This window comes from Chamaea fasciata, unplaced genomic scaffold, assembly GCF_029207755.1.
Source record: "Chamaea fasciata isolate MVZ Bird 193981 ecotype frontalis unplaced genomic scaffold, bChaFas1.0.hap1 SCAF_9, whole genome shotgun sequence".
Lineage (NCBI taxonomy): Eukaryota > Metazoa > Chordata > Aves > Passeriformes > Sylviidae > Chamaea > Chamaea fasciata.
In genome coordinates, this window is record NW_027094094.1 from 9,547,602 (window position 1) to 9,572,067 (window position 24,466).

General features: G+C 41.6%; 1 long non-coding RNA gene across 1 annotated transcript; it reads right to left on the minus strand.

Moving 5' to 3' along the window:
- Window positions 1-6,629: 6,629 nt before the first annotated feature.
- Window positions 6,630-7,692, minus strand: LOC136293640 (uncharacterized). The gene is made up of 3 exons (XR_010722207.1): window positions 7,637-7,692; window positions 7,188-7,220; window positions 6,630-6,839 (listed from the first exon to the last, which is right to left on the minus strand). It is a non-coding gene; the product is annotated as an uncharacterized lncRNA (long non-coding RNA).
- Between the last annotated feature and the right edge of the window lie 16,774 nt (window positions 7,693-24,466).

A 24,466-nucleotide genomic window follows, 5' to 3' on the forward strand; every position in this document is an offset into this window, starting at 1 on the left:
GATACCTGCTCAGCCTCCCCTGCACAAAGTCCTTGTGCCCGGGCTGCCTTCCCTTAAAGGGAGACAGCAGTGAAGGGATGTGGGTCCAAAGAAAGGTTGCCTGAACTTTAAGTCTTCAGAGATTTGACAGTTCAGCCAAAGGGTGTTTTTCAGGTTGTACTTTAAAGGAGGGGGGAAAAAATCTATTTTACACATTTAAAAAAAAAAAAAATGAACAGATTGTTCTTGTTGCTCTTAGAAAAAAATTTTTTTTTACAGATTTCTTTTGTCTGAAACAATAAGTTCTTGGAGCTTGAGTTTCTGAAAGAAGCCATAATATTTTCTGAAAAATCAATCAATCAATTCACAATGGTTAGCACATGGGAACAGCTCCAGAGTAAATTCTTCCTCCTGGTGTATGGCTCTTCAGAAGTTGTACAGAATATATCTCCCTCTCCGATCGACAAGGGACCATTTCACTCCTCCCATTCTTGCCTTCTAGAAATACCCACAAGCTGAAAACTTCCAAACGGGGAAAAATAAACCTTAGACGCCCGTTGGTTTTGGTTGTTCGCTTTTTTTACCTTGCTTGGTGTGGCGAAAGGAGCGGGCGGCTCTTCCGGCCGGTCTGCAGCCCGGCAGACAACAGCAGAGGGCTCTGTGGCTGCACACAGCCGGCCCCGCCGCTCCTCACCCGCTCCTTCCGAGCCGCTCGCCGCGGGTGCTGGCACCCCCTTCGCACGGCTCCAGGGTGGGCAGGAGCCCTCCCTTCTCCTGCCTGCAGCTGTCCGCGGCTCCCCGGCCGCGCTGGGGCCCGGGGTGTCCCTGCTCAGGCAGGCCCCGGCACGGAGCCGGCAGCCGGGCGGGGAGCCGGCCTGCCCCGGAGGCGATGGGCGCTGCGGGCAGCCCGTGCTGGAAGTGCCTGTGCCCTCTTTGGAGTCTCCTTCTGTAGAAGCTCAGAGCAGGCAAAGCCCTTGGTTTCATTTCAGCTCTTCTGAGATTATTAGAGCTTCTGCTGCCGGCAGAGCTGGCCACGTGGATGGTGTCTGCAGTGCGTGACCAGAACAGTTCCCTCTTGGGCCTGATGCCTGTTCCCATCTCGTCCTCATCTCCATGCTGGGGTTTCTCCCTGGGCCTGCAGTCACCACTTTTGCTGCAGGAGCCACAGTCTGGAGCTATGAGTTGGAGTTTCATTTTTACTGTTTTGCCACCACAGCTCAGCCGGTTTTTCTCAGGAGAACTTTCTGGAAAATTTCCCCGCTTATCTCAAAAATCTGTGGTATTTATTGCAGTGAGAAAAATCTCCCACTGACAAGCTCTGACGTTTGCTGAGGGCGCTACTCAGCCCCAGGAACATCAGGTAGCTGCTGGCTCCATCACAGCTGTGGCATAGATGGGTTCCTCCCTGTTCCTGCAGAAGTGCCCCGGACAGCTGTGAATGCCCTTCTCAGAGAATTGCCCTGGACCCCAGAGCCGTGGCTCTTGCCTTGCTACCTGCCCTTGCTTTTTCCAGCCATCAGAAGTCATAGATGGCATTTTTTCCAAATTCTCTCCTTTACTCTTTTGAAACTGACACCAGAGAAAATATCAACCTATAAACTGGAAAAAAAAAACCCAAAGTCCATGATCTCTTCAGAGTGCGGAGAGTGCTATTACAGTAACTGTCACAGTTTATTAAACATCCCCATGTCAGAGACAGGGTAACCTGAGCGCATGTAACACCACCTCAGTTCAGACCATGCAGGTGCATCCATCCATGCAGGCAAGAGCAGCAGGAGCCTGCACTGGGGAGTCTTACAGCATTTACCAACATTTGTTCAAAGGATAGACAGGCTGTAACCACATCAGTGCAGGGCACTGACCCTTCCCCAGGTCTCCTCTGAGTGCGGGCTGTCAAAACTCCTTCATCTCCTTCTGGTCTCACCTGAACAACATGCCCAAAGGAAGACATGAACATCTCTCCTGCAACTGGTGCTCCAATGACAACAACAAAACAATTAATGTCATCCTTCTCCCCTGGACAAAGGGAAGTACAGCCCACAGGGACACCACCAGCACCAACTGGCAGAGTCAAGGGAGGGCAGGGAATCGGAGCTGGACTGAGCTCTGCCTGCCCACCATCCCCTCCCACACATGCCTTTTTCCTGGTCTGCTTCAATCAACACACTTGAATCTCTTCACTGCAAGTTTTACAAGAGGATCCCTGGAGTCTGCTGCACTGATAGGAGTTGTGCATCTTCTTCCCAACCCATAACATCTCCTAACAATGTCCAGCAGGTCCCAAAGGAGTTGGGAAAGGGGTAAGTTTGCCCCCTGCCAGCAGGGTGACAGCAGAATTGGCACAGCTGGAGAGGCACAGGTCTGCCCCGCCTGCAGACCCACATTCCCTGTCAGCCAAGAGTCTAGGTGGCAGATCACAGGAGCCAGCTGCTCTGATGGAAATGAACCTGTTTTCTCCCTCTCACACACAAATACAAGCCACAGATAAAAGAAGTCATGCTGGAAGCTGCTATTTCTCAGCAGTTTAACACGGATGACTTAGAGAGCAAGTGGAAACTGAGGCTCAAGCTGAGATCCCAAATAAGACAGACAAGGAGGACCAGGTCATTTCTAGACATGGATCTCAATGCACAAGGATGAGAAAAATGTTGAGGCCAGTGCAGGTCTCTCAGGAGCAGAGTCAGTATTGAAGGGTCTCCCCTCACAGCTTGAAAGCCTGCTGTGGAAACCACAAGGAGAGACATGGGACTGCAATGGAACACGGGGAGAGACAAGGAGGGGGGGAGAGGGGGACCCTGTGGTGACACCGCCACCAAAAATCCATTTTTCCTGTGCCCAAGCTCCAGCCTTCCCTAGATCCTCTCAAATATTTCTAGACTACAGAAATACAAATAACATCCTTAACCTTGGTGGAAGGAGCCTGGGGAGGGGTGGACACTTGTTCAAAGCCAGAGAGGTAAAGCAAAGGGAGATCATCTTCATGGAACAAGTCACTGCTCTGTGAGCTACTCAGTGCCCACTCCCTGCCACCCCCAGACCCAGCAGGGCCACTTCCAGTAAAAAGCCTGATTGAAGCTTGAACATGCTTGGAGAAGTGCAATGAAAATTGCACAAAATTTCCTTTCCAGAGTGACAAGACGTGGAACATTCTAGCTCAGAGCCCCCACAACCTGCCCTCCACAATGGCACAACCTCCTCCTCTCCCTCTCCTCTCATTCATGCTACTGTGTCCGTGACTGTGCTTTGCCTGCAAAAGACAATTCCATTTCAGTGCAACAGATTCAAACTCTAATTGAGTTTTCCCATTTAAATCCAGGCAGGAACAGCTCTGCCAGCCTGCAATCATGAGAGCTATTTTTGAAGAGAATTTTCAAACTAGCCAGGAAGTCAAATATAACATTTTTAAAACATTTTTAAGTGTGTGTGTGCACACGTGAGTGCATTTCCTTCTGCAAGCAAAGGAACAATTGCTCCCTGTGCTTGAGAGGAGCCAGGCTGCTCTAATTGTGTGACTGCTGGTATGACTTCTCTGTGGCAGTCGAAAACAAAAAAATCTTCAGTGTATGTGTGTATTCCTGCTTTAAGTGATTCACTGTAATGGAAAAAAAATAATGCTGCTTCTCTTCTTTTAGCCCTGTCTCATCCCAGACACCATCTATCTTCATGCCTCTCTACGGCTGCTTGCACAGTGGTGTCCCTTCTCTTATGCTCCTTAGTTCAAGTGCACAGTTAGGGATTATTTGGAATATCTTCTCCCCATCTCTGTACAGCACAAGGAAGGACTGTTTTATGTTGAAGATATCAGCTCAGGACTCAGGCCCAGATTTTGTATTCCATACTGATTCAAACTTCTCGTGGAACTCAATTTTTAGTCTTCTATTATGCAAAAGTGCAAAAAAAACCTTTGCCTTTCATGCTGTTCTCTTTCAAGGCAAAGTCCAAGCCATTTTCTCTTTGGCAACTGAACACCTATTAAGCTTTCATCACTAAATATATTGTAAACCTGTATTTTCTACCACTTTCCTTATATTATCTTCTAAATACTGTTTGGGTTTTTTAAAAGAGCTAAGTGAACTCTCTAATGGATGTTTTGATCTCTAGTTTAATAGGCCTTTACAGCTGAAATCAGTGTTAGGAATAGAAGTCAATACCTGCATACTGAGATAGTTTCAATTTCATTGATCCTTTAGTAAGGACAAGAGTGCTTTGCAGGGTTTACCATCTTACAGATAAATTGATTGGAATGTTTTGAAGGTTCAAATACTTTAACAAAGATGTTTTTCCTGGGATAAAAATGTTTGCACAAAAGAATACATTTTGCTGTAGAATAATTAACAATTAAATGATGATGAGCCCATCATCATTTTGTGCTATAAACACAAACTCTCAGCGACAGTGAAGCCTTGCTCTGACTTTCTCTCTAAGCAGAGCCAGTTTCACCCTATGTCATTTCCATTTATTGTTTTCCTACTTCATAAGCTTGTTTCTGAGGACCTAATGAAAAACAGTGCTGAAAGTCACTCCCTAAAATTAAGATAACCAACATCCACATATCTCCTCTCATCCACTAAGCCAGTCACCTCCCTGGAGAGGTTATCATCATCCCTCTGTGCAGTGAGGAAGAAGGTCTGAAAGCCAAGATCATGGCATGGACAGGCCAGTTTTATTTTCCCACTGCTTGCAATTGTTTATTCCCAGGATGAGTCAATTCTGTCATGAAGAAGGTAGATGCGATTTCTTCATTTCTGTTTTACATTAGTAGGTCTTGTTTAACCTCAATCTCAGGTATTTAAATGCACTGCAATATTCTGGGCTTAAAATTGTGCTGTGACCTTTAGAAAAGGATCCTGAGGCTAAAATATCGGTTGTGCCATTTCAAGGACAGCTCATTTCCCCATACAGAGCTTTTTGTGTTGCTAACAGGGAGCCTGGTTTTTACGTTATTCTTCACAAAAACAGAAGCTCAGCCTTGGCATCATCTCTCCTTGAAGTAACTGAGAAGTGAAATTGGCCCATGTTTTATGACAAATGCTTGAAAGCTTACTTGAAAATTGGATTTTCTTTAGAATAGAAAGCAAGGAGGACAAACGTCAATGGAAATACTCTTTTTGGCATCCCTGTGCCCTGGAGCAGCTCTCTGAAGATGAGTTTCCGGGGGAAAGAAACTATGATGAACTAGGCCCTGAAATCACTTCCATAGTCTAAACTCTTAAGTATTTTACCACCACATTAAAGAGGAAGACTCTTCCTGCCACCCTTAGTCCTGCAAAGCCAATTCTCTTCAGAGATGTGAAGGACCAGACAACAGATATTACCAACACAGACTTATCTGGAGATCAGGAAATAAAAGTATGTCGGTGTCTGGATGTGGCCAATACTGTTCAGAGCTCAGACATACCTGGTGTGTCACTTGAGCTGCAGTAAGAGTCCCCACTCACCACTGTGACAAGAGGAGAAAAGCACAGGAGATGCTCAGTTTGGCAGTAAGAAGCTTCAGGAGGAACTTGTTGCTGTCTTCTACTACCTAAAGGATTTTATAAAAAATGAGCCAGGCTCCACTTGTAGAATCCCAAGGACAGGATGAGGGACAAAGACCACAAGGACACAAAGAAATAAATCCTGTCTGTGGACAACGATAACCACTGAAACACAGGGCCAGTGAGTTAGTTGACTCTCCATGCTCAGCCCAAAGCCCAAAGCCCTGCTCAACCAAGTTGTCCTTGGTTTGGGATGGAGATTTGGCTGGACAACCTCCAGAGGTCTGTTCCAGCCCAAACCACTCCTTGAGCCAGTGACTTACAGGAGATTTAGTACAACTTAATTATCTCAGGCTAAGACAGAGTATCCAAACACTTACTGAGATTAAGGGATGCACAAGAACAGTGGGAGTCCTGTCAACATCAGAAAAGATACTGAAAACTTTAGTTAAAAATTCTTTCAGCAGCAGTGAAGTTTCGGTAAGTCCAGGGCTGTTACTAATATACCAAAACATTGAGATTATATAAACACTTCAAATAAGCAGAAAATTTCAAAATTATATGTTTACTCTTCACTTAGTTTGTCTGATAGCAGAGCTCTTCTTCCTAAATATGCAGGAATTCCTTCACAGAAGCATAGTCTAGATACACTGGTATATTTTTCTCCTGGGAGGCATTTTTTTCAGATATTCATTATGGACATAATTTGAGAGAAAATGCTCGGTTTTTTGTCAGCAGACTGTGGTATCACATGAAGCATCAAATGGTAGGAAGGCATTCTGATAACTGGATATGAAAATTGTACATATGTGTGTATGTGTGTGTGTATATCTATACACATATATATAAAAAAAATATGGGCTATTTCAAAGATCTCTGTTTTTACAGTCTGTGTTAGATATAGACCACTCTTCCTTTGCATCTCCTGCTGCTTTCTCAATAATTTATCTGTAATTAATTATTGAGATACCATTTTTTTTAAATATAAGTAAAATCTTCACAGCACAGAACACAGAAACATGAATTCAGAATTGAACTGCTCAAGCAGAGACAGAGCAGAAAGGCAGAAGAATTGTCATTAGCATACAAATAGATGAGATAATGGAAAAGGGGATATACTGCTCAGGAAGCAGTTTTACAAATGTTATTTTTCAAGTGTTCTACAGGATGGAAGTCCCCATTTAATAACAGCATTTAAAATTGTCATTAAACCCTTAATCCTTTAATGTGCCACATGTGGGTGGCTGCTGTCCAGATGCCAAGTGAGGCTGGGGAGGAGGTGAGCTTGATAAGAAGGGGGAGTTCTTCAGATAAAAATCACGTTGTCCTGCAGGCTTACATATCTGCCCTGCAGCATCCGCCAGAGACCTCTGAGAAGATTTTCTGCAAAGTGCAGCAAGAGAAATTTTTTAAAAATAATTAAAAAAAAAAACAGAATGGGAAAAAAATATGTGAAGTGCATTCCTTTCAGCAACAAACTCAGATTTCTAAGGTTTCTCTATCACTTGTTGGCAAAGTCACAGGTCCCCAGAAATCAACAATGATTTTTAATATTAATGTACATTGATACTAATACATATTTAAAGAATTTACGTACCCTTAGCTGAACCACAGAAACTGAAAGCTACTGGGCTTCCAGCAACCTTCGATGCAATATAAAATGGATTATCTTAAACAATCTTTTCTGGAAATGGTTGGCACAAAGGTATGAAGAAAATTGCATCCTCTCACCTGAGATATGATAATTTCATTGCTTGCAACTATCTGACCATAGTTTTAAGGAATTCTTTGTGGACCTCAAAGGGAAAAGGCACTGCACTTTTATGCCAAGGCAGTGGATACAATAAAAATTAATCATTAAAATTATTTTAATCCTCATTAAAATATTCTTTTAAAAATAGCTGCATGTTCCCCCTAACATCCTGTATTCTTGGCCCAGTCTAATCAGTGTGGCCGGTATCTGAATCTCAGAAAACTGTTTAGATATCTGAGGGTGAATGTCACATTGGCAGGCACATAAAAGAGCTAATCACTTTGCAGGGTATTAGGCTATTTTTGTCTCCACATACAAGCCATTGAAGCCATTGTAATGGAGTTCAGCAAGATATATTTCAGGCACAGAATAGTTAAATTATAGCTACTGCTCTCAACATTAGGAAAAAAAACATATAAAAGGATACCTCAAGGAACGAAACTCTTTATAACCTTTGAAGCAGCAAATCTCTGACAATACTTCATAGAGTAAGTACTGAAAGATAAACAGCTGCACCAGTACACATTATTATCAGTTAAATTATCAGATTCCAGCTGGCACAAAAGTCAAGTCAAACAAATAATTAAAACTTCCAAGAGGAGCTATGTGCCTATGGGGTTCTTCTTGAAAGTCACTGGAGTGAGTCACTCACAGAAGTCCTGATGCCTAAATCTCTAAAAAAAGATATTTGTAACTAGGGTATTCATTGCTCAGATTTTGGTCAGAATATTAAAAGGAAATTGGGACTAACACAAAGCTCAGCAAAATAAATATCACATGTCAATGACCTGAATATTTGCAGCTGCTCTATATCTTTGATCTAGTGGGTGAAACACAAAATGTCTCAGGACTCCTACCTCTAATGTTGATATTAACATCTTTGTTACAATTACCCAGGAACTGTAACCTAGAAATGTTCATACCAATGGTTAAAATAACTGGTGCTATTTTATATACCAAAGCTGCTTTCCAGTTGGTATCAATATCAGAAATTAAACCTAGTGTAAATAGACCAAACTGCCTGAAAAGTTACAGAAAAGGCAGCTGGGAAGCTGCTGAGAACCTGAAAGAGCAGAAGCTTTTCTGTTGCTGGATGATATGGCAGCATTCAAAGGAATCTCCCTCTGAGATAGATCTTTGCCAATCCTGTTCCAATTCTCATCTTTTTGTTGAAATATTTCTTGAGCTTGAATCCCCTCCCAAATGGGGGGGGGGGGGGCGGGAGTGAGGAGAACTGAAAATTGGGGATTTTAATCTTCTGTGCTCTCTCTGTTGTCACTGGAGAGACATCCTTAGTACTTCTCCCCATGGCAACCTGGAGGTAAACTGGCAACACAATACTGAAATAATCCCTTTTCCACAAATTTTCACCTACATCTGAGATGACATGGACTGTGTACTGGACAGATTTGGAGGCTGTAATAGATGAGGTCCCCAGGTGATGAGCCTTGATGCCCCACAAAACAACAATTCAAAAAGATGTCCACCAAAACAATCTGAAATTTGTGCTGGAAAGGATTAGATAGGAGAAAGTAAGAAGGGAAGCAGAAGAAAAAGGAGAGGGGAGAAAAAACCAAGACTAAAGGAATGGTGAAGGAGAAGAAAGAGGAGCTCAACAGAAGAATGTCTGAGTCACTCTTTTATTAAGACTTTCTGTAAAGTTCAAAAATCCTACTGCATTTTATCTGTGAGCCTGAAAAGATGAAAGGAGCAAGGAGCAGAAAGTTGTAACTTTCATGTTTACACACAAATGCTTAGAAGGAACCTACCTCTGCCATACAACCTCATTCAGTACTTGGAAGTGCAAATACAAATTAAGCAAAAGCTTTGAAGCCCTCAGCTATGCAGAAGTCCAAGCAGAACAAGGAGTTCTGAGCTGAGGCAGAAAGGTTCCTGAAGTGTTGGAGGAACATGAGTGCAAGGAGACAGAGACAGAAGGTATGTCTTTTAATCCTCTGAGTTTTGCTTGTGCCAAGAGTCTCATTGAATCCACAGGGGGAATTTGTCTTGGAATGCCAGGAAAGTTGCTGGCCTGGCCTGTCAGCGTTGTCCAAAGCCGCTCTGTCAGCCAGCTCTGTTGGCCTCAAGTGCACTGGGTGACCACACACTTGCCAGGGCTGGAAGCTGGGAGTGAATGCAGCAGGAAGGGAGAGATCAAGCAGAAGAGGCTCTGCTCACATCCCCAGTGCTCCTGTGCACAGGAGGAAATGCTGCTGCAACCAAAACACCTGAATTGTCAGTGAAGGTGCCAGATACCTCCACATCAGCCCTTTCTGTGCAAGATATCGTCGGCTGAGAAATCCTCCACAGTCACAGGGCACCAAAAGTACCCCAAGAGAGTTCTCCAAGCAAAAAAAGAACCTCAAAATACATGGTATTCAGTGCACTCTCTCCAGGCTAGACTGTCTCCATGGGCTGTCTCTACCCCTTCCCTCTTACTATATTGTTCTGTCTTTGACTGGATGACTCTACTTAGCAGATACACTCCAGTACTGCTCTAGTCTTGCCCCATCCAAACTTTACCCAGAAAGGTGTGCTGAGCTTTCAATGACTGTTAGCACAACTAGGGAATTAGAGAGAGGAGAAATAACCAACATCGGCAGGGACATGCCATAAGTATCCGAGTTGGTAGAGAACACTGAAGAGAAAGTCAAATTAGAACAGTGTTGCTGTGCACACAAGAACCAAAATTCTACATCCCTTATGAGAAGCTAAAGCAAAAACCTGCAGAAAGTGAGTTCTTCTGCTTCTTGGAGCCTGAGCACTCCTTGTTTTGTGTATAAAAGGAATATTTTCTTTGGCAGCACAGGGTACATCCTATAGGTCTCTAAGTCTCTTAAGCCCACTGCTCGTACTTCTTTACTCCCATAAATTCCTCTTCAGAATGAATGAACTTTATTATTATTTTAAAAAAATCAGCGTAATGAGTTTTCTCATGTATGGCCAAGATGAAAAAGCGAATGTTTAGCCTCTGAACTCAGGGCTAAATGACAGCATGGTAAGTGATGAGGACCTGTTGCTCACTATTTATTTGCTTTAGAACAGTAACAATGTCAACATTTCCAGCCAGCACTTATCACTCCTGCTGGGTTAGCCCTGAAGGGTTTTGTTCTCAGTGGAATCAAACAGTTCAGGGCTTTTCCCTTCAAGTTTACAGAATAACTCTGTAAATGCAAATGATCAAAATCCTGCTGATCATCCAGATGTTGGTGTTAAAATATATGGTCATATATACACATATGAGTGTTTATATGTACATAAATATATAAATATATAAATGTGCATATATAAGCTCTATTCATATAAGTTTGAAAAGTATAAAAATTTGTCTCTGTGTGTTTAAATATACACAAGCAATGGAAGAAAACAGATCCTGCTGTTGGAAATATTGAAAAGTCATCTGGACATTGTCCTGTGCAACTGGTTCTAGGTGGACCTACTTGAGTAGAGGGGGTGGATCAGAAGACCTCTGGAGATCTCCTCCCATTCCAGACATTCTGTGGTCCTGCAATTCTATTTTTCTACCTAAAAGCAATTATTCAAGTTGGCTGTCTTCTAATGGCATCCATTTCTGGAGCATATGAACAATTTAACAGCGTATTTATCCAGTTCCTGAGGTCCCAGAAGTTTTTCTTTGTATTTCTTTGTTTTTCCTTTTGGGACCTGCTGTGAAAAGTTCATTGTTTTACTGTCAGCAGTTCAATATGCTCCAGGCTGAACACTGAGCCCAGTGACAAAAGTTAAATATTCCTACATTCAACAACTTCATGGAAGATTTTAATCTCTAAAGTAAAATGCTTCTAACGGCTTTGCCCAGAAGGACAGATTCTGCAAACATAAATTTCACAAAAAAAGTTTTTCTTCCACTCACTGGTGAGCTTTTCTTCCTTATAGCTGTCTCTAGGTTGAAATCAGATGGAAGAGAAAACTTTTCTAAGCTTGTCATGAGAAATGTTGTATCCCAAGCTACTAAGAAATATTAATGAGTGCACTAATGGATAGAATTAGGAGCTTTAATGACTTACATTCAGCTGCCCGGAGCCTTACAATCTATGAAGGAGTGAAGGAAGGCTCCCAGAGGGTCTCATGATGTGCTGATTCTCAAATCAATCCTTGGATCGGTTTCCTGGGAGTGCTCAGAGACTTAGTAGTTTCAGGCACCAATTCAAGAAAATTGTCTTATTCACTATCTGCCATTGCAGGTACTCCAGAGTTTTCAGCGCCCAGCAACTAAAACAGGGAAAGCTCCTGATTTCTAAAAATTTTGCAATGTGCTTAAACACATTAATAGGTTTTAAATCCTTGGATTAGGCCATATTCCCAACAACTGTCCATAGTTTGACCATTTTTGGGACTGGGTTGCACAGTTCTAAATCTGGTCTATTATGCCTCATAACCAAGTGAATTCCAGATTCTTGCCATTCCAATGAGGAAGAGATTTTAGGTTGATTTGGGAACTCTATTGCACAAACTCTATTTTGTGTCTACTTGAAGATAGTTTCAGTTTTAGTTGTTTTGTAGGCCTCAAATAAGATAAATAGTTGTCATTGTTTACCATTGACTTTTTTCTTAATTTTCTTGCCCTCTGGCAGTAAATGCATTTTACTTAACCACAACAAAGCCCCAGGGACTCCACTGCAAGATCCCTGAAACCTCCTGCAAAGAGGAATGGCCCATCCTCTTTACATCTAGAGCAGGGTCCAGCATTACAGTGGAGAAGAAAAAGTGACACTTTGCATTTTTAGGAGATTTTCATGTTTCATCTCATCCACTTAAAACCCCGTTGTTCTCTGCCACAACAAAAGAATGTCTTGAGTTCCTACAAAAGCAGATGCCTGATAGGATACTTGAAGGGGGAATACCAGGTAGTCCAAATTGTGGTCTTGCAGTGAGTGTCAAGAAAGAAATCACACAGCTGAGAGGAAAGCAAGGTAATCTTTATGTGGTTAAAAGGATAAGTCTGGCGCCGACTGCCAGAGAACAGTACAATCAGTGGCACCACCGGCCTATGGAAATGGAGAAATTATTTTCATAATGCTGCATAATGATAAAAGACTGGCTGGATTTGCCGCTTGTGGTTTCTTATACTGAGGAACATAAGAAATGCCTCGACATTTTCAGCACTTCAGACAGAAGTTCACGTCGTGACAGACAACAACTGAGCTAATTATGAGGAAGGTGTAGGGGAAAACAAAAAGAAAGGCTCATCCCAGCATATCACAGCTTTTCTCACTCAGGAGTTACTGTGACATGAAGAAGGTGGAAAAAGCAAATTTCTCCCTCAAGTCTGTTCTCTGAGCTGGCAGTCCTGTTAGAGGGCTATGGTACCCCTCAGCCACACTCCACCGCTTTGCTAAAGCACTTTCTGCAGCAAAATAAAGACATAATTCACTATGGGAAGCTGCCAGCATGCAGCCATTACTGCAGGTTTGCTTTCTGATTCCTAAACATCAGAGTTCCACAGCCTCTAGGTGGTCAGCAGAAAGCTCAGCCCCAAAATTTCCCTTATTCCTGCTCCATATCTATAGAGATACTGGATGAATTCCCTGCAGCTTCACTCCGTGGCTCCTCTGAAATCCACCCATGCTGGAGAAAGTGCTCTCAGTTAAGTTTTCAATCAGCAGTTCAAATCTCTGTATCTTTCTCCAAGCCTTGAGATATCTGCTGCTATATACCATCAGTTCTGAAGGCTTGTACTGAGGTGAAAATCTCTCTGAATTATTCGTGCTTGCCCGAGATGAGGCATTTAATATTTTCCTTTTCTCCCCAGATGCAGTAAAGGTGAGGGAACAGTGACATGTAAAATGAAAACAAAAATACAGGGGGATGTATTATCTCCATGAGGTGGAATCCACTTGGGTTTGTTCAGATGTTCACTTTGAAGGCTGGTGGGACCAGCAACAACTACTGAGCTCCTACAGGCACAGTCTATACAAATAATGGTGACTGCACAAAGGCTGGAGGGGCTCACTGACCAGCACATCTCCCTGACTGCTATTTAAGGACTGAAGATATGTCTGACCCTGGTTAGGCTGTGCTGCATTTCATTTCAGTCTGGCATGGTGGGTTTTGCTCTTTTTGTATTCAGTTTCTGACGTTACAGAGATGTCTCTAGTGGAGACCACACTCCCTCTTTAGTTAATTTCTGTGGTATTTTATGAGGCAGAATGCAGGCAAGGTAGAACAGCTGTGATTCAAATCGTCTCACAAGGAACATTGCTCTGCCGTTGACATGACTTTGGCCCATACCAGAGAGATAACACAGCTCTAATCCTCCAGTATATAAGCTTGAAAGCGAGTCCTGTGGGCTCCTCATTTCTTTTGAAACTATCCTGAAAGAGATGTACAACCAAGGGATAAATACAGTTTTTCAGAGCGCTTAGTTTTCACTTTGGCACTGTAGACGCTGTGTTCCAAAATTCTCATGGGAACTGAATTATCCCAATGCCTACTGCCCTGTGCACCTTCATCTAAATTAGCTGACATTGGCTTATTTACTTGGAAGTATAAGACATAAATACAAACACACAGAGGATGAAGCTGTGCAAACTATACTGAACCAAGCAGCTGTTGTCCTTCTGGGTTTCCTTTTAGTGACTAAGATTGTCGTTTTCAAGAGTCAATTTAAAACATTAGGGAAGTCTCTTCTAGAAAATCAGCATCTCCCTCTGTGCTCCCTGAGTGATGTTCAGTGCTTGCCATCTGTGAAATATCCTGACACTGATTTATGTGAGAAATGGGGAAGTAGGTCCTTTGGATCATGACACAATACAGGATGAATGTGTTTAATCCAGCTCTGAATGCTATTATTATTAGAGTCTGTTTGCACAAATCAACTTCATCTCTCTCAGTCCTTGCCATCTTCCACTGTACTGTTGGCACAAAGTGTCACCTTCGATGGTATTATCCCTGTAGGAACCACCAGAAGACAAAGTATGATATCAAGAGGATAAAAAGAACTCTCAAAACAAAAAGAAATAACCTGGAAACTTCTGGTAAGGCCAGAAACTGTTTGGAGACTGTGAATCCACACTGAAAAAAAACCTTTGCCTATAACTCTCAGTTCCACCTATCCCAGGCAGACAGTCTTTTCCCATGGGTTTTCCCACTTTTGGTAATCATCTGGATATTATAAAGTAAAATTAACAGCATGATAAATACCACCTTTAGTTCAGATGACACCTTTGTCTTTTAGTTCTTTTAAGAATTGGGCAACATAAACTTGTTTCATACTTATTCAATTAGTTGAATTCCACCATGGAACTAAAAAACAAATTGAGTTTAGTGTTTAATATCTCTGCAGTTGCCAAAAAAGAGAGCAAGACAAAGGAAACACAATTTCCTAAAGCAAAACTTCCCAGCTTCCATGTCCAATTAGCATTTTTTCATGGGAGCTAATGGAAAAAATTGTGTTTGCTCTTCCATAATTGCATAGAATTGACCTAGATTACCATCAAGCCTGAACTTCTGACAAAGCAGTCCAGATTTTAGCCCAAAAAATATGTACCTGGAGGTACCCTTTGGATACCACTTAAGTGCTGTTGCCAGTCTTCATGAACTGAAGGATAAAAGGAGCTAAGTTGACTTCTAACAGTTCTGAAATCTCGGGGAAGTGTGGGAGTTTAAATGACAGATTCTTTTGGTTAGAAATACATCATCATCATTCATTTCATCAGCTGCAGGAAAAATGAATAAATTCATAGAAACCCAACAGAGATGATAGGTTAATGGTCTAGTAGGATGTGTATTACAAGACACTGAAAACAAAAGCATTGTTTAAACATGGAATGATGAATATGACCTTATCTTACTCATGAAGAGTTGGAACAGCTGCATCCTGATGCCAAATGTAAACAAAAGCAAGGCAAGGTGTGCAGTGAATAATCTGGATTTGCTTCTCTATTCAGCAGTGGAAATTAAAGCACAGCAGAGACTTCTCAGTTGCCCACTTCTCCTGTATCTATACATAAATATAAAAGAGCACAACCCACAGGTGTTTAAACAGAGACTCAAAAATGTTTGAACTTCATGGAAGCTTAAGAGATGTCCTAGAGATTCTCTCAGGGGAAGAAAACTTCAGAACTCATTTATGCTAAATTGCACAAAATGCCCAACTTTATAGCTTCATTCAAAGCTTTTTCATTCACAGGAGGGTATAACTTGTGAGGGAGATCCATAAATTTCAGAAACACTATGATTTTCAAGTGATCTCTCCATGCCCGTTCTCCAGTATATCCAATATTATCCAATATATACTGAAACTGAGAAACACCTTTTTTTTTTTTTTTTTTTTTTCCCCCTCTGAAATGACTCTAGTTTTGGAAGTAAAAGAATGACAAGAGGATCTCCACTGACTGGACACCTCTTCTACACAAAAAAATGTATGTTGACTCTAGAGAGCTCTTTATGAAAGAACGAACTGAAAAGCAGGAAGGTCAGTGAGTACAAAATAAATTTCGTAGCATCTTAAAAATCATAAAGGCAACAAGAATCCTCTGCCTTTTTAGGAAGGAGTAAAGCAGAAGGAGGAAACTTAGATGAATCTAAGAAATCCTAAGATGAGAAAAAAAAATCAGAGATTTCATCAAGGAACATTCTCAGGTATCAAGGAACAAATAATTTGGGGGGGGGGGGGGAAGGTCTAATGTCCAGACACCAGCTTAGCAGGGCTTTGAGAGATCTCTGAATAAGCCAAGAGACACAATCATTGTCATTTGTAAAGAGCCTTGAAGAGAAGAGATATTGACAGGAGATACAGACAAAAACCCTGCCATCAGCAATCACTCCAAAGCAGGGATATTTCCTCATCAAAATATTCAGAATAGTGCCATAAGCTATGTAAGGGAACAGATTGACAGGCAGCACAGAGTCAAGATTAATGATGAGTCTCTAACCATCTAATTGCAGCTGAATATCTGAGTGCAGCAAATCACACCAAATATAGTGAACATAATCAAATGCACTCCCCATGCTGGGAAAATATCTCTCTGGTGCTCCTGTACATGCCTGGTTCCCAGATGAATCAGTCAAATTCCTGTTTCAAGCTTTCAAAACCCAGTCGGAAATGCTGTCTATATGAGGGTAGCTATTCACAGAATAGCAAAGCCCATTAACCTGGGGTTGCTGGGCTCCTGCTGCTGTGGCTGATCCATGGCTGCAGTGTTATGCAGGATCAGAAGCCCCAGTGTCGGCTTTTTCAGCATAAGTTTTTCCTGTACGGTTTTCTCCAGCAATCCAATCACCACTATGAATCCCCCTCTCCCTCTGTGCCACCAAAACACAAGATATGGTCCTGGAAATGACCCACAAATATCCTGGAAATAACTCTCTAAATGCTGCCCCTTATTTGGGAGGAGTGAATGGCAGCACTGACATGGCTCTGGGGAGAGACAAAGCTCACATATTCTGACTGCTGATCCCTACACACTGTAGCAAATTAAACTTGACATGCACTCCTATAAATCTAGCCTGGCAGTGGAAGAGCTGGATCCAGAGCTCTTCAGCAATATAATATAAAATAAGTAATATTATATAAAAACCTGAAGATCTGGTAGCCCACCTGGAGAAGGGGGATGGGATGGGACAGGACCTCTGCTGCCATCTTCTCGCAAAAGAAGGAAAGAAACTTTCCTATTGCACAATTCAAGGAGTATCAGAAGGGTTACAGGCAGCTTTGTCTCCAGGGTAGGCCTTGGCTTTGGGAACAAAACTGCCAAGAAACCATAATTTTTTGATACAGTTTGCAACACAGTGGTGAATGCTAAATGATGCCTGTTCACATTCAGGTGCCAAAAGAGTGCTTTAGATACATTACCTGTCTGTCCTTTTCTAGGGAGCTAAGAAAAATAGATGTATTGGCATTTACTTCTTTTTGTGCAAATATTCTCACTTGTGTTTCCCTGATATTAAAAGCATTTTAGAGCCTTGCAATGGTTAGATTTATCCTAGAGGTATTCTGTCTACACTGGCTACACTCCTAAGGTGCTTCAACACTGTCTTGAACTCAGGTCTTCAACAAGACTCACCATACCCTGGATGACCAAGGCAATATCATATTCACTTCTTAATGCACATCTAAGGAGACTGTTGGCAATAATCTTTGCTTTGACCCATGTGCAGCTCCAAGGTAGCCCTAATTATTGAAGAACCATAGCCTCTTTCTTATACAAAGCAAGAAACAGGGAATTCTTTTCAGTTCCTCCTTAATTCACATTTGTCAATGTTATAGACCACCCTCAGAAAAATTATTGCAAGACAAATATACACAGATGCAGTGATTTTATTTGCCACTGCACTATTTTATGAGTGTGTACCACAGAGCCTAACTCCAAGGCAAGAAGACTTATGATGTAATTACTTTAGTATATTGTTGTACAATTTGCAACTAATGGAAAAGAAATTTACTGGCTACACTTCGGCTGTCAGAAAGTCTGTCTGCAGAATAAGAGTGGAGGGAATTTGTGCTTCTCCCCATGAGTGGAAATGTTAAATGACTGGCATCGCTTAATCTGATCAAACATTTTAAACCTGATCAGCTACCCATATCACAATAACTAAGTTCTCCTGCAAAGAAAATTAATTATTCTTCATAAGAAAACAGAAGCATGTGATATCAAGAAGCAAATAAAAAACTGCCCAGAACACCTATTCCCAGGAGAGTCAAGCCCAGTCAATCAACTTTCTAGCCAAGTGTAAAAATTAAGGATTCCATGTCCTTTTTTTAATTGCTTTAATTGGTGGTGTTTCCCAGTGGACTTTCGTGTTTCACTTAGCCTTTTTTCCCCCAAGTTGAAAAAATGCATTTGATTAATAATCATGTAATTGGATTTCCAGTTCAATGTTTAATGTCTAATATCCCGTAATTAGGAGGAGCAAAAGCAGAGACTTGTCTTCACTTTTGACATACGATCTTTTTGATGGGGAAAAAATCGTTAATATCAAATGTTTTGCAACTTACATTTCTTAGCAGCTTGCCAAATCTGTTCAAGTGAGATGCCTTGTAGTAAACATCCCTTTCATTAGAAACACAGAAATTGGAGGCATGAAATTGATGGAGGAGGATGGAAGAGTTCAGTTGCAGTTTTCACTGGCCCTAATATTCAACTTAATTTAGAAGGAACCCAAACTCATGTCCCTTGGAAATAAAATCAAAGTTTCCTGTTGGAGCAGAGATGAAAAAGCTGATGCAATCTGATGGGTATCTAAGCCTAAAGTGAATTTAATCTATCTGAAATTGCAGTGAATGTGAAGATTTTTGTTTGATCTTTATATTTGGGACACTTGCATGCTCTCTGAAGTAGAGAGGCAGCTGTGGCTCTATCTGTTCCTTTCCCCTTTTTCTACCCTTTACTCACTACAACTACTATTGTTTGGAGAAGTTTGATTAATAGTTCTGGACTCCTTTTATAGAGATAGCAATATAACATATCTGCATCATAAAATTTCCCTTTACACAATTAGAATTAGAGCATTAAAAAATTAAAATAAAGGAATACCTTTGTTCCTTATTGAAAATGAAATGAAACCAAGGAAAACTTGAAATGAAAATAAATCAGGCTTCCATCCATCATCATGCATAGTGGGCAGGTCTTCATATCCTCAGCTTCAGCCTATTTCCTGGCCAATTTAATGTAATTATGAGGGTATTAGGCAAATCTTGAAATAAGGCAGGCTATGAAGCCCCATAACCATGTCCATATCAGAATGAAACCATGCCAAAGTTTCCAGTCCCAAATACTTCAAAACAGCCTTTCAAGTCCCTTTAAACAATCAGCTACCATCTCATCACAAGTTCAGCTAATGGGAGCTTAAAACACCAAGGTGCTGCCATGTTTTGAACTGAAGTATAATGGTGATGATCTGCTCCTTGATGAAGTCCTCACCCTACACACCAGTTTTCAGTTGGGACCCTTCAAAAGGCTGTGAAGTGTTTTCCTTGATTTCTTAATTCTTGTTCATCACCTGCAAGTTTTTGATCTCTTCCCACACATGAGCTACCCAACAGCAATCCTCTGCCCATGCCCTGAGCTGATGGACACACCTACACAGGAACAGAGGCACTCCAAAAAGACTCAGTGAGGAATTCAGTCAAGAATTCATAGATTAAATAAACTAATACCTGGTAATAATCATAACATTAAAAATTATAATAATAACAAAAGGTCTTTTATTGTCTCTGGACACATATTCTGTATTCCCTTAGAACATCCTGAAGGCACATTTAATTGAGATATACACAGAGGTGACTGTACTTCTCCAACTTTTTGCCTCCTCCCGGTGTGAATTCAAATTCAAGGCATATTTCTGGAGCAGGATTATAGCTCATGCAGAAGAAATCAAGGCAATACAAAGGTACCTTACCCTGCAGTATGAGACATGGATATTTAAGCATCTTTTAGTGTGCACAGCACATTGCCAGCATAGGGCAGCCTGTGACCTGAGACAGTCCAAAGCCCAAAGGACAGCCTGTTCTTTCATGCTTGGTCCTTTTCCTCTGCTCCTGTGGGACTGCAGGGTGCCCAGAACATTGGCCTGCAAGGTCACATCTGCCAGCATATCCCTCTCATCACTACTCTAACACCAACCAAAATAATTTAACCTCTTCCTCGACTGATTTTTCCTTTTGCAGAAAAAAAGCAATAGTATTGGTGTCTCTTCCAGAATAATGAAATAAATCCCATTCAAATGTTAATTAAAAAAAAAAAAAAAGGAAATATCTTTGTAGTAAAATGGAAGATATTCTGCAGAAAAGAAACTCTCATTATGTGAGTAAAAGCCAACCAAAATTTACAGGACCCTAGGGGAAAAGGCCTGAAACAGAAAAGCCAAATCATTTCTTAGCCATTTCTTAACAGTCTTAACAATGGCTTAGGGAAAAGAATTTATGAACAAATGATAAGTCTCCATAGCTCTATAAACCCAACTGAGATGAGCATTGACTAACATATTAACTTGGTAGGGACTGGATTGTTAATGTGGGCACCAAGCTATGGCCACGCTGTTCAGCAGCCTGGCCTGTGAGACTATTGTGTGCTGCTTTTCCCTGCCTTAGCTCCCATTTGAGTGCTTGGTTGGGTTTGGGAGAGGAACTGCTTCTTTTTCATGCTCCACTGAGCTGGAGACAAAGAAATTACAAATGAAGTTAGACCCTCCCAAAGGGTTACTTTTTTAAAAACTGCAGATTGGCTGTGAGGCAGCCTTTTATATGTGCAGTCTTCTCTGCTTCCTATGAATTGAAATATGGCTTTTAAAAATAATGTGAGTTTGGGGGTGAGTAGATCTAATATTCTTGCCCTGATGAAATTATTTACATGGCATTACTCCATTCCTGAGCATTATGCTAACAAGCAGTATGCAAAAATAGGGAATATCTATGTATGACATATTGACCTGAATGCCAAATACCTGAGATTTCTACATTAACAGGGTGATGTGCACTATTACAGCAATTATGGCAAATAAACCAAAGCTGACTCTGAAGGTCTGCCTACATAATGAGAGCCAATAACATAATCATTGATGAGTCTGCAGCTGTGCTGAAGCTTATTCTGTATTAAACACCTCTATACTTTTATTTTGGTATGGCTTGTAGGATATCTCCTATACCAAAAATTTCTGCTTCTCCCATGATTCAGAGCACTCTGGCTGGTATAAATGGGAAGGCAAGCAAGGAGGAAACTGTCCTTAGCTGTGGTCTTCATGCTGATGTAGCTTCTGAGCCAGGTCCCAGGGGTACACTCTGATGACCCCATTTGCCCACACCTGTCATTTACAAGTTTCCACATCTACACAATGAAGAGGTCCATAAAATTTTTTCATATCTGCTGCCTCCTGGATTAACCTGGGCTGTAAGACTCAGAGAGGGAATTTTCTACCTCAGGAGAGGAAACAGGTGCCCTGGCTTTTTCTCACAAGCAGGCTGCCCAGAAAGCCAGCACAGCCCTTGTACAAACTCCGTGAGATGAACCCTGGGGAAATGAAGAGTTAATAAATCTCCTGACCAGAATGGCTGTATCTCTTTAGTGTAGCTGTGCCCACCAGATAACACTGTGCTCCGGGAGGAGCAGCTTTTTTCTGCCCCGTATCTGATCCCAGCTGACTTACCAGAATTGGTCTGACTCACACATTCCAACCAGCCTGCTCTCCTGCAGGAGCGAGGGATGAAGACAAAGCTTCCCTCAGAAGTGTGTTGGTGGGATTTGGAGCCATTTCAAAAATATCAGGGTACTAAAGACTGACCATGTACTTTATCATCCTACATGTAGTTGTATTTTCATTTTCTGTCAGTTATTCAATCCAGCAACACCAAGGCAGCATACAGACTCTCTCTATGAAATTCAGCTTTCCCACTGGATTACTGTAGCTTTACAAGCAAAATCTGTCAACCAAAAATTAGCACTTTAATCCCATTTTTATTATTATTTTGCTTTCCAGATTGCAATACTGAAGGCCATGCCGTTGCCTTTCTGTTTTATCTGTCCAGAGTGAGTCTGAAGTTAGCAAATGTGATGCCCAAGAAGGGTTGGAAGGAAGATTTAGGGAACTACAGACCTGTCAGTCTGACTTCAGTCCCAGAGCAGGCTACGGGACAGATTATCTTGTCTGTTTGGACTGGATATTAAGAAAACTTCTTCACCAAAGGGTTGTCAGGCATTAGAACAGGCTGCCCAGGGAAGTGGTGGAGTCACATCCCTGGAGGTATTTAGAAGACATGTAGATGTGGCACTTAAGGATGTGTTTAAGTCCTTTACTTCTGTATATTAGGCTCTAGATTTGCTTTGTGCTATACTACTGTTATCCAAGTGACATGAAGGCTGCATTGTTGTCTATGTTAGCTGTACCCGGGAGAATGTGATACACAGAAATGTAATTTAAAATCGGACAGGAGGAATTCTTGATTGATATTCATCCCTCCTCTTTTGTATGTACAGTGCTTCAATTGCAAGTGTGGACATTGCCCAGTGTTACCAGGATCCCTGCAGATTTTCTTTACACATTTAATTGACAGAGACCAGATTCTAACAAAAGAAACAGCAGTATGCTGTTTGCCATTCCATGAAGGACTTTGGGAAAGCAAGAGATGTGAACTGTATTCCCCAATAATTCAGCAAGTCTGCACAATCTGTAATGTCCTGCCCTGTTTCCAACTCACTCCCTCTCCTAAATCTATCAACATCCATAAAGAGCTTTGTGATACTTTATATAACAGGGGACACCATACGAAGGGCTCAGTTGCATGTAGCTAGTTTACATCTCCAATTATTTTTCTTTTTCTTTTCTTTTCTTTTTTTTAACACTGGTCTTCCCTCCCTTTTTCCCACTGTTAAAACTGGTCAATATTAACACGGTTGATGATCAATGAACCCAGAATGATCTGAATTGATAAGCTCATTCACATACACACAACAGCAAAACCACTTCCAACCACCAGCCCATCTTTCCACAACATCTCCAAATCATTCAAGTCCCTCAAGACCCAAGCAGAAATTACATTTCTTAATGAAGTGAAGTCTATGACTTGCTTCTGACAAGGTAAAAAGTGCCCATGAGTCGCCATCTGTTGCACATCACTTCTCCCCACATCTCACTAAATCATTCCGTCACATAGTTTGAGAAATCTGTGCCAGGTCAAAAGTATCACAAGGCTGGAAGAGAAGCATTAAACTGATTTTCCATGACAATATTAGGTGAAGGTCTGCTGTGGTATATTTGCATGGCACTTTGTGTAGCAGAGCCATGACCTATTTTAATACCAGATATATTGTGATCAGAAAGACACGTAGCAAGACAAAAAATGTTTCATGGATTCCTTAAGTTCTGCAGTCTGGTAACATAATACTACAGGAAGCCCCTTTTCCTTCTGTTGGGTCTATTGGTACATCATACCTATAATTACAGTGTCGGTAACTGACATGATACAAATTCATGAGAAAATAGGAAAGAGAATTTGCCCTATGTCTCTTTTCTCCAACCTTGTTCAGATGCTATTTCTCTCTCTGATTTCTTCTTTACCTTCCTATAATACATCCCAATTGATATTAAATTGCAGTTTCTTCAAGACAAAAAGCAAGACCTGTGGCTTTATTTCTGCACTAGCTACTCAGTACTACTGCTTTCCTGTTCAAGGCAGCTCCAAGAAAAGATCCTCCTTCACTTTGCCCTGCCATTAGTCCCTATCAATCAAAGCCCTGTCTGCACTGAGTGACCAGCCCTGAATGCCTCAGAAAAGGTTACAAAACTTCCATAATTGGGTAATAATTCACCTTATGGAAGTTTGTTCCTAGTGACAGGATGCTAGTGGGCAGCTTAAGCACTCATACGCAGAGCTAATGGAATTAGAGGCTATCTGCAGTGTTTGGGAGGCAGCAGGCAATACAGTGAAGAAGGAAACAACGAGATGATTGAAGAAGGATCTTGGACCACAGACACATTTTCTTGTTTTTAAGCAGTCATTCTGTTCCTTACAATAATTCATGCCAAGGTGATCGGAGTCCTCAGAATTTGTATAGCCAGAGATGAGGAGAGTTGTAACATGTACAATCTGAGCAACATGGACCAAGGACATATATTTTAGGTACTTATGTCCCCATAAAAGGTCTCGCTTCTCCCTTCCTGAAGCTGCCATATGCTGCCATCACATGAGCTGACAGCCAAACTGGTTTGGAGAAGCCATCCGTCTAACACAATAGGCTGTCACCAGCAGCCTTGAAATTTCCCCAGCACACCTTCACAGCCTCTGGTAGTTTTGTCCTGAATGCACGTACACTTCCAGACCCAACAACACCTTACAGCAAGCAGTCCAACAGCAAAACTCCCCTGAACTTATCACCTTTGCTTCAGGTGACGATAGGCAACTAAGCTAAGGCTTTCAAGGGAAATTTGAAAGGCTCAAATTACACACAAACTATAAAATGAGTAATATGCACTTATGCCTCTTAATAGGACTGCCAGTGGCCAATTTGTTGCACTTTAGATCCCAGGTTTCACAGGCAGTTGAATAAAAGTGTACTTCCCTGGAGTGTAATAACAGCAAAATAGGACTGACCAGGGGTGAATCCTTTTCATCTGAGTCACTCAGTAACATGCAACTACTCTGTAAACATAACAGTAGATGTTGCTTCATCAGTTCCTTCCAGGCTTATCTGCTGTAGAAAAGGTTAAGCATATTGACCAGGTGTTGCCTTTTGTGATATGTTTATTTTATTAGTGCATGTCCTTGAACTAACGCTGCATTTCATGTACCTGCCAGATAAGTGAC